The sequence below is a fragment of the Miniopterus schreibersii genome (genome assembly GCF_964146895.1).
Source record: "Miniopterus schreibersii genome assembly, chromosome: 14".
Classification (NCBI taxonomy): domain Eukaryota; kingdom Metazoa; phylum Chordata; class Mammalia; order Chiroptera; family Miniopteridae; genus Miniopterus; species Miniopterus schreibersii.
Window position 1 is genome coordinate 20,574,793 of NC_138114.1, and position 8,433 is coordinate 20,583,225.

The 8,433-nt window shown below is 42.9% G+C and overlaps 1 pseudogene across 1 annotated transcript; it reads left to right on the plus strand.

Annotated features, from left to right (window-relative positions):
* Positions 1–1,713: 1,713 nt before the first annotated feature.
* On the plus strand, positions 1,714–1,965 carry LOC308567014 (cytochrome c oxidase subunit NDUFA4 pseudogene; annotated as a pseudogene). Its single transcript has one exon. The product of its transcript is annotated as a cytochrome c oxidase subunit NDUFA4 pseudogene (transcript).
* The last annotated feature ends 6,468 nt before the right edge of the window (positions 1,966–8,433 follow it).

Below are 8,433 nucleotides of genomic sequence, written 5' to 3' on the forward strand. Positions count from 1 at the left end.
TTATGTTCTTTCTCACTATACTCTGTTGTTAGAAATTTAATGTACAGATTTGATGGGCTGTAAACAAAAGACTTGACTGGAAAATGTCAGTTTTCATTTTTAAAAAAATATTTTAAATTAATTTTTAGAGAGAGGAGAAGGGACAGGGAGAGAGGGAGAGAAACATCGATAATGTGAGAGTGAAACATCGATTGGCTGCCTCCTGCACGCCACGGACCAGGGATCAGGCCTGCATCCTGGGCGGGTGCCCTGACCCGGGAATCAAACTGCAACCTTTAGGTGCATGAGATGACTCCCAATCAACTGAGCCACACCAGCCAAGGCAGTTTTAATTTTTTTAAATACCAGATTCCTAAAGCCCAAATAACAGAGAAACTCAAAGCAATTTCCTAAAACCCCTGCTTTCTTGATTAACCTTTACTTCATTTTCTATAAATTTCCAACTTGCCTATTGCACACAGAAAGGTTAAGGTCGATGGTGCATGGGAGGCTAAATAGACATCTCAGATGGTGAATAAAGAAAAATTGAATTTATTTAGGGGGGATGGGGAATAGGGATATCCAAAGGGAAGGGCTACACAACACTGAGTCAAAGGGTCCACGATGGCAGCAAAAATGTCCTTGGGGCAGTGAAACAAGGAAGAACATAGAAGCAGTAGGGGAGCCTAGGCTGGGCTGCTTTGGCTCCCTGAGAAGTCAGAGAGAGAGAGAAGGGGGCCTTGGAGACATGTTCAGGGAGTAAGCCCAGGACTAGCTGCTGCTGCCCATTGTTCTGCTGGTTGCAAGTCTGCTGGGGTCCCCTGGGAGGGAAGAAGGGGGATGGAGATGGTGCCGGCATGCTCCCCTAGCAGGGAACGTGCACTGGGTCCTTTCTCCTGAGCATATTTATCTCTTCCTTGCAGGTGGAAATCTTAGGGGAGGTCTCAGTGGAGTGTCTCAATAGAATAGTCACCAGCTTTCCAGGTGTGTCCTTTCAGGGTCCTGGTCTCCACTGATGGGTTGGTGCCAGGGCAGCGGGTCATTAGTCAATGCGCCTGGTCCTGAGGCAGCCAGGGCACCACTAGTCTGGTTTCACTGCTTTTCTGGGCCTGGAGCTGAAATACAGCTGAGGCCTAGATGTTATCTTTAGGGAGGAAACGCTCTGGGGGTCTAAACCACATGACCAGAGATATGGTGGGGAGGACAGGTTACCCTGGGGACAAGGTTCTTGTTTTCCCAGTTTTGCCCCTTGCTAGGCATCCGGGGCTTCCTGTCCTGGTGAGTTTCTGTATCCAGGTTTCTGTACCTGAGTTTCTGTACCTGGGTTTCTGTACCTAGCACACACTAGCCATGGAAATCTGATGTCACAATGTAAGAACATCTAACATAATTTCTAGAGTCAAAAATAGTAAGAATTACACCATTTCACGCACTTCCTTTATTTTTAAACTTATTGATTTTTAGAGAGAGAGAGAAACATCGATTTGTTGTTCCACTTATTTATGCATTCATTGGTTGATTATGTGCCCTGACCCAGGATCCAACCCAAAATCTTGGCATATCAGGATGATGTTTTAACCAACTGAGCTACCCTGCCAGGGCTCATGCAATTTCTTAAGATCTAATGACCTACAGTAAAAACTGTAAGTAGTATTCTCATCCTCGGTGCACTGACTACCTGCTCCGGGGCCTTGCAGTTTTGTTTTCTTTGCTTCCGAGTCCTCTGCCACAACCATGCTCTGCCAGATCCTCAGTCAGGCCAAGAAGCATCCAAACTTGATGCCCCTCTTTGTATCTATTGGAGCCAGAGGTACTGGGACAGCACTGTATGTCTTATGCCTGGCATTGTTCAATCCAGATGTCTGTTGGGACAGAAAGGATAACCCAGAACCCTGGAAAAAACTGGGTCCCAATGATCAAAAGAAGTTCTAATGATCAGTGAATGTAGATTACTGCAAACTGAAGAAAGAAGGTCCAGACTTCTAAATGAAATTTTTCACTATAAAGCTGCTTAGAATGAAGGTCTTCCAGAAGCCATCTGCACAATTATCCACTTAGCCAGGAAATATTTCCCCTCCAAATGCACGAAATCATGTTGGAGTGTTATGTTGAGGTTTACACTGATTGATAAATATTTGAAACTTGGAAAAAAAAAAAAAGATAACCAAAATATGTTTTTAAAAATCAAACCATAGAAAAGAGTGTACAAATATTTTTATTGATTTTTAGAGAGCGGGGAAGGGAGGTGGAGAGAGAGACATTGATGCTTCTATCTCTCTCCCTCTCCCTCCCTCTCTCTGAAATCAATAAAAAAAAAAGTAAACTCTTCAGAAGAAAACACACACTCTAAGGAAAATAATGCCAGATCCTTTTATTCCATAGAAGGCGTGGCCCAGCAGCCTTACCCAGATTTTTGGTACCAGAATCCTGTCTATAATCCATTCTCTGTTCCTGGGTGGGATTCAGAAGTGGAAATGTGTATTTTGCATGTTCAGTGGTGCCCAGTGAGTACCCAGGCTTTCTCGCACCTCCGTCTTCTTTGCCCTCTGCACCTAAAGGAAGACCTACATTCCCTGTGTGTTGCAGTCCAGCACTACAGTGGCTATGGGGGAAAATGAGAACCCAAGGGACTCAAGCTGGACTTCAGCAGGGGCAGCACAATGGGATTTCACAGCGTTCCTTGGAAAGCAGGGTGTGATCGAAAACCTTCATGAGGGTGAAGACCCCTCCCCATTTGAAATGTATGAAGAGGGAGTGGGAGAGACCACCAGCTACCCCCAGGGGGCCATTCCCTCTGCTGCCTGGTTGGCCCAGTCTAACAAAGTTGGTGAAGCCACCCAGTGTGATATGAGCTGGTGACAGGCCGCAAAGCTGGAGAAATCCCCTGAGCAAATGCCCTTGGTAAATGCAGAGTCATCTCAGACTGCATAACAAAGGAATTGAGGAGAAAGTCCAGGAATAGGGAATTAAACCAGTCCAGGAGCATATTCTTGAATAGTAAGACAGTGTATTTGAACAAAAATGCTTCCCGACGACTCATACAACTGTGAGCTGGAAGGTGAAGCGTGTGAGGCAGATTGGCTCTGTGAAGAAGTTGGTAGTCAAAGTTTTAGAGAAAGGTTTTATCATATGGCATGCAGGGCAACTGGGCTGTCAGAGAGCTCTCTCTACTCCCAACTTGTCTGGCCCAGTGGCAATAAGAATAACAGTAATAAGTATCCTGAATGTGAGAACATCTCTTTGATTAGGGTGTTGAACAGACAGGAGGACTGTGAAATCATTTGCAGCAAGCTTTGAACAGAACGTATCACGGCCAAACAGGAGGGATTGGAGTCCGAGAGAGCATCACAGGAGATACTGGGATGAAATGAATTACCGAGTTCCAGCTACAAAGAAAAACTAAATGTTGCATCATCATGATGGACTGGAACCAGTGATGTCTTGATTTGAACTAATAAAGCTGTTATACCAATAAAGACGTTAAGCCTTTGGAATTATAAGTTGTAAAAGTAAATATATTGAATGGCAAAAAAATTAATAAGGCATTTGTGCTATATATTGCTTATTCTTGATAAATGTAAGTAAATAAAAGTTAATCTGTGGTCTAAAAAAGACTACCTAATAGAAGACTTAAAGATACCTTAGGTCCATGACAATGTTTATTAAAATGGCACACCAATTGCTCTGGTTCATGAAATGTCACGGTATGTATAGGATTGGGGGACGCTTTCAAAGAAGGTTTTTTAGCCCAGCCGGGCGTGGCTCAGCAGTTGAGCATGGATCTAGGATCCAGGAGATCGAGGTTCGATTTCCCGGTCAGGGCACATGCCCAGGTTGCGGGCTGGATCCCCAGTCGGACGCGTGCAGGAGGCAGCCGATCAACGACTCTCTCATCATTGATGTTTCTCTCTCTCTCTCCCTTTCCTTTCCTCTCTCTGAAATCAATAAAAACATTTTAAAAAAAACTTTACAGCAAATTTGACTTTTCCTATGCCTTCCCCAGCAGGTGCTCTCTCCTCCATCCAACTCCTTCCTGATCACTATGTTTTCATGTTCCCACCAGCTCACTTGCTTGGATTGTTGCAAAAGTTTCATAATTTGCTTCCCTGCTGTCAGATCTGTCAGCGTCTGCCTTCCCAATAGTCCAATTCATCTCTCCCAGATTAATTTTTCTAAAACATAGCTGTCACCAGCTTCCTATTATCTACTGAATTAAGTGTAAACTCTTTAGCCCAAGATTAAAACTGTTCATGATATAACCTTGCCCTCCTTCTCTAATGTTATTGGTCAGTGGTCTGCCATACAAGAGTTGGGGAGTCATGAAGGTGGGCTCAAGCATCTTAAGATAGGAAAACTTGACTATTCTTTGTTCTTTGTATGTGTTGAATTTCCATGTGTGTGTGTGTGTGTGTGTGTGTGTGTGTGTGTGTGTGTTTGTCTTGGCCCATGCTTGGCCCATGTCAAAGGACAGTTCAATTACTTCTTTTCCCTGATGATCACTAACAAGTATGGTCTGTCTTTCTCTTATATCCTCACTTTTTATTTGTGTATTATATTGATTTTATTATTAGGGACATATTCATCCCACAAAATAGTATATATTTTGAGAGAGGGGATTGTTTTCTTCTCCACTTTTTAAGTCTCTGTCTAGTAGTTGCTAGATATCCTAAAATTGAAGACAAAGATAGACAAGATTGGTCTTTAAGTAGACCCCCCATCATTTATCATTTATTTAGTGTCAAATGACATATCCAATGAACAAAACAGATAATCCCTACTCACACGGAGCTTACATTCTAGTGGGGAAGAAACATAATAAAGCCATTTTATATATCATATAAATCTTATTTGATACACATATATGTAATGCTGGTAAGTGCTGTGGGGAAAAAAATAAAAATAAAGCAGAAAAAAGAGGCAGTGAGTTTTGATAGGGATGAGTTTGAAGTGGGCAGTAATTTTAAATATTGTGTAAATACTTGAAGGAGGGGAGAGAAAGAGGAAGTTATGTGAAATATGTAGGAGAAAAGCTGTACAGCAGGAAGAACAGCATGTGCAAAGGCCCTGAGGGGAGCGTGCCTGGTATTTATGAGAAACAAAGAAGCCAGTGTAACTAAAGGAGAATCCTAGGATTTGAGGTCAGAGATATAATAAGAAAGCAGTAGACCGCTGTAAGAATTTCTGTAAGTGATATGTAAAGCCATTGAAGGGTTTTGGGATAAGAAGTAACAAGATTTGTTTTAGGTTTAAAGGATTGCTTTGGCTGCCATGTTGAGAATAGACAGTAGGGAGCAAGAGAAAGCAGGGAGACTAGGAAATTAATCAAGGCTTCTGGACTGAGGATGGAGTTGCTATTTAATGAAATGAAGGAAGGCTGCAGGGGTAGCATGTTTGCAAAGGAAGATGAAGAGCTGAGTTTTGGATGTGATAAATAGATGCCAAGTAGATATACAGGTGGAAATACTGAAAATATGAATCAATAGAGTTGGCAAGTGGGTGGGAAGGGCTGGAGATTGGGAGTCATCAACATATAGATGGTATTTAAAACTATGAGGTTGGTGCCCAGGCCCGTGTGACTCAGTGGATTGGGTGTTGCTCCTTGCACTGAAAGGTTTCTGGTTCGATTCCCTGTCAGGCCACATGCCCAAGAGCGTGCAAGAGGCAGTCAATCAATGTTTCACTCTCACACTGATGTTTCTCTCTCCCTTCCTCTCTCTAAAAAGAAAAAGAAAAGAAACACAAAAAATCTATGAGGTTGGTTAAGATCTCTGAAAATGTAATTATAGAAGAGACACACAGACATGAGGACTAAGCCCTGGGACACTATAACATCTGTAGGTTGTGTAGTTTAGTAGTAACAAGCAGAGTAGATGGAGAAGAAATACTTGGATGTTTAAATCACTAGACCTGTCAGTTATCATCCATATCAACTCTTCATTCTTGATCTGGATTGAGTTCTGGAGTTGGGGCCATTAAGCGCTAAATTAAACCTGTAAGGTGCATCTCATTCGGAATGGAAATGGATGACGAGAGGTGTACCAGTACAACCTACAGGCCGGGGGAAAGTACACATTAGCGCTAGGAACTGGGGCAGTTTTGCTAGTTATGTAATATTAAAATATAGACACTTCTCTTTTGTTGCAACATAAAAAACCTTAGGGAGCTTTTTCTTTGTATTTTTTTATTGTGATAAAATGTACTTTGTATAAAATTTACTATTTTAACCATTTTAAAATGTGCAGTTCAGTAGCATTAATTCCATTCACAACATTGTACAACCACCTTCACTTTTAGGAGCTTTTGATTCTTCATATTAGACATGTAAAATGTAAATAATATTATTATATGGGTCTGTATTTTCTGGTGGAAACTGGAAATTGGGAACATGGGGGAAAATAAACTTGAAGTCTGGACTCATTATTAGTGATGAAATGTGGCTAGAAACACCTTGCAGAGGCATATCCGTAGAAAGAGAAAGGAGATGAATGCCCAGTAATTAGGAAGGTTGGAGTAAGTATTGCAAAAAATAAAATTAGGTAATTTTATTATGGGTGAGAGGACAAGATCTCAGTTCTTGTCTTCTTGAAGGAAAGATTCTAACCAAGAGACAAAGTATAGTAAAGTAAGTAAGAATTGATTGGCTGCAGCAAAAAATGTATTCAAGACAGTGAAACAAGGAAGGTGCACAAACAAAGCAACAGGAGAGCCTAGGCTGGGCTGCTTTGGCTCACTGGGAAGTCAGAGAAAAGGGACCTTGGAGACAGATTTAGGGGGTTAGCCTGGGACAAGCTACCACTGCTCATTGCTCCCCTGTTTGCATGTCTGGTAGGGTCCCTTAGAGGGAAAAAGGGGAAAGGGAATGGCACAGGCGTGCTTCCTGCAGGGAGAGCGCACCCTGGGTCCTACATCCTAAGCTTATTCATCTTGCTTTTGCAGGTGGAAATCTTAGGGGAGGTCTCAGAGGAGTGTCTCAATAGAATAGTCATCAGCTTTCCAGGTGTGCTCTTTCAGGGTGGTGGTCTCCACTGATTGGTCAGCGCCAGGGCAAGGGTCAGGGGGTTTAACCACATGACTACCTATATGAAAAGTCAAGGGTCCAAATGGAATAACCGGTGATATGTTATGGGAGGGTAGGTTACCCTGGGGGCAAGGTTCTTGTTTTCCCAGTTTTGTGCCTTGCTGGGCATCAGGGCTTTCTGCCCTCATGAGTTTCTGTACCTGGCCCATTGTCCTCGCTTTACTCAAGTCTGTCTATAACAATTTCTGAGATGATGAAAGTTTAGAACAACTTTGGTCACAAAGACTAGTAATGAATTTTGACCAGGTTGGAACTGATAAGGAGCTCACGGTAAGAGAATAGTGTCCATTGAAGTTGTTACCTGGGAGACGATGAAGAGACCTCGGTTCTTGTCTTCTTGAGGGAAGGATTTCAATCAAGAGACAAAGTGTAGAAAAGAAAGCAAGAATTTTTTGAGCGCAGCAAAAATATACTTAGATGAAACAATGAAGGGCATAGAGGATGCAACAGGAGAGCCTAGGATGGGCTGCTTTGGGTCACTGGAAGTCAGAGAAAAGAGGAAAAAGGGGGCCTTGGAGACAGGTTCAGGGGGTTAGCCCAGGATGCGCTGTTGCTGCCCATTGCTCCTCTGGTTGCAAGTCTTGTGGGGTACCCTCAGAGGGAAAAAGGGGTAAGGAGATGGTGCTGGCGTGCTCCCCTGGAGGGGTGGGGGGGAGAGCACATTGGGACCTTCATTTTCAGGGGTTCTAAAGGCTGGGCATTTAGGGGAGATCTTAGGGGCAGATCAATAGAATATCATCAGCTTTATGCTGATGTACCAAAATGAGACTTAGTCTCTTAATTTGTCTGTCCTTGCATGTGGTTAACAAATAGCATTAATTAGGTTTCTGTTATCTGACTCCCTGAGTAGTGTGATTTAAGCAATTTACCCTCTGGCTGGGGAGGAGAAATGCAAGCCATTTACCCTTAAGTGTCCTTGCTTTAGGGAAGATAGGATTTACGAAGTGGCCACAAACTGCTGTTTAACTATCTGTCTCAGTTTCCCTATTCCCCCTGTCCTGGAATTTCCCTAGCTTCATACCATGCTATAACAGGGTGGTCAAGAAATATCGTCTTGGAGTGCCGTGGGCCAGGGAGAAAAAACTGGGAATTTCTAAGAGTTTAGGGCAGAGAATTGGAATTGGTGGGGAGGAGAGCTTGGTGGAATTTGAGAGCTAAGCGGAAGGCAGAAGTATTGTTAGGGCCAGAGATGCTGATTATGTTCTGTTGACCGTGATTGTTAGCTCTGGTTATAAGAAAAATACATCATGTTCTGTTAACGGTGATTGTTCTGTTCTAATTAGAAAAAAGCACTTCCTGGCTGGGAGTTGTACGTCTGGGACGGTGGAATTACCCTTGGAACGCAGTCCATTCTCCTTTTATCATGGAAAGATAAC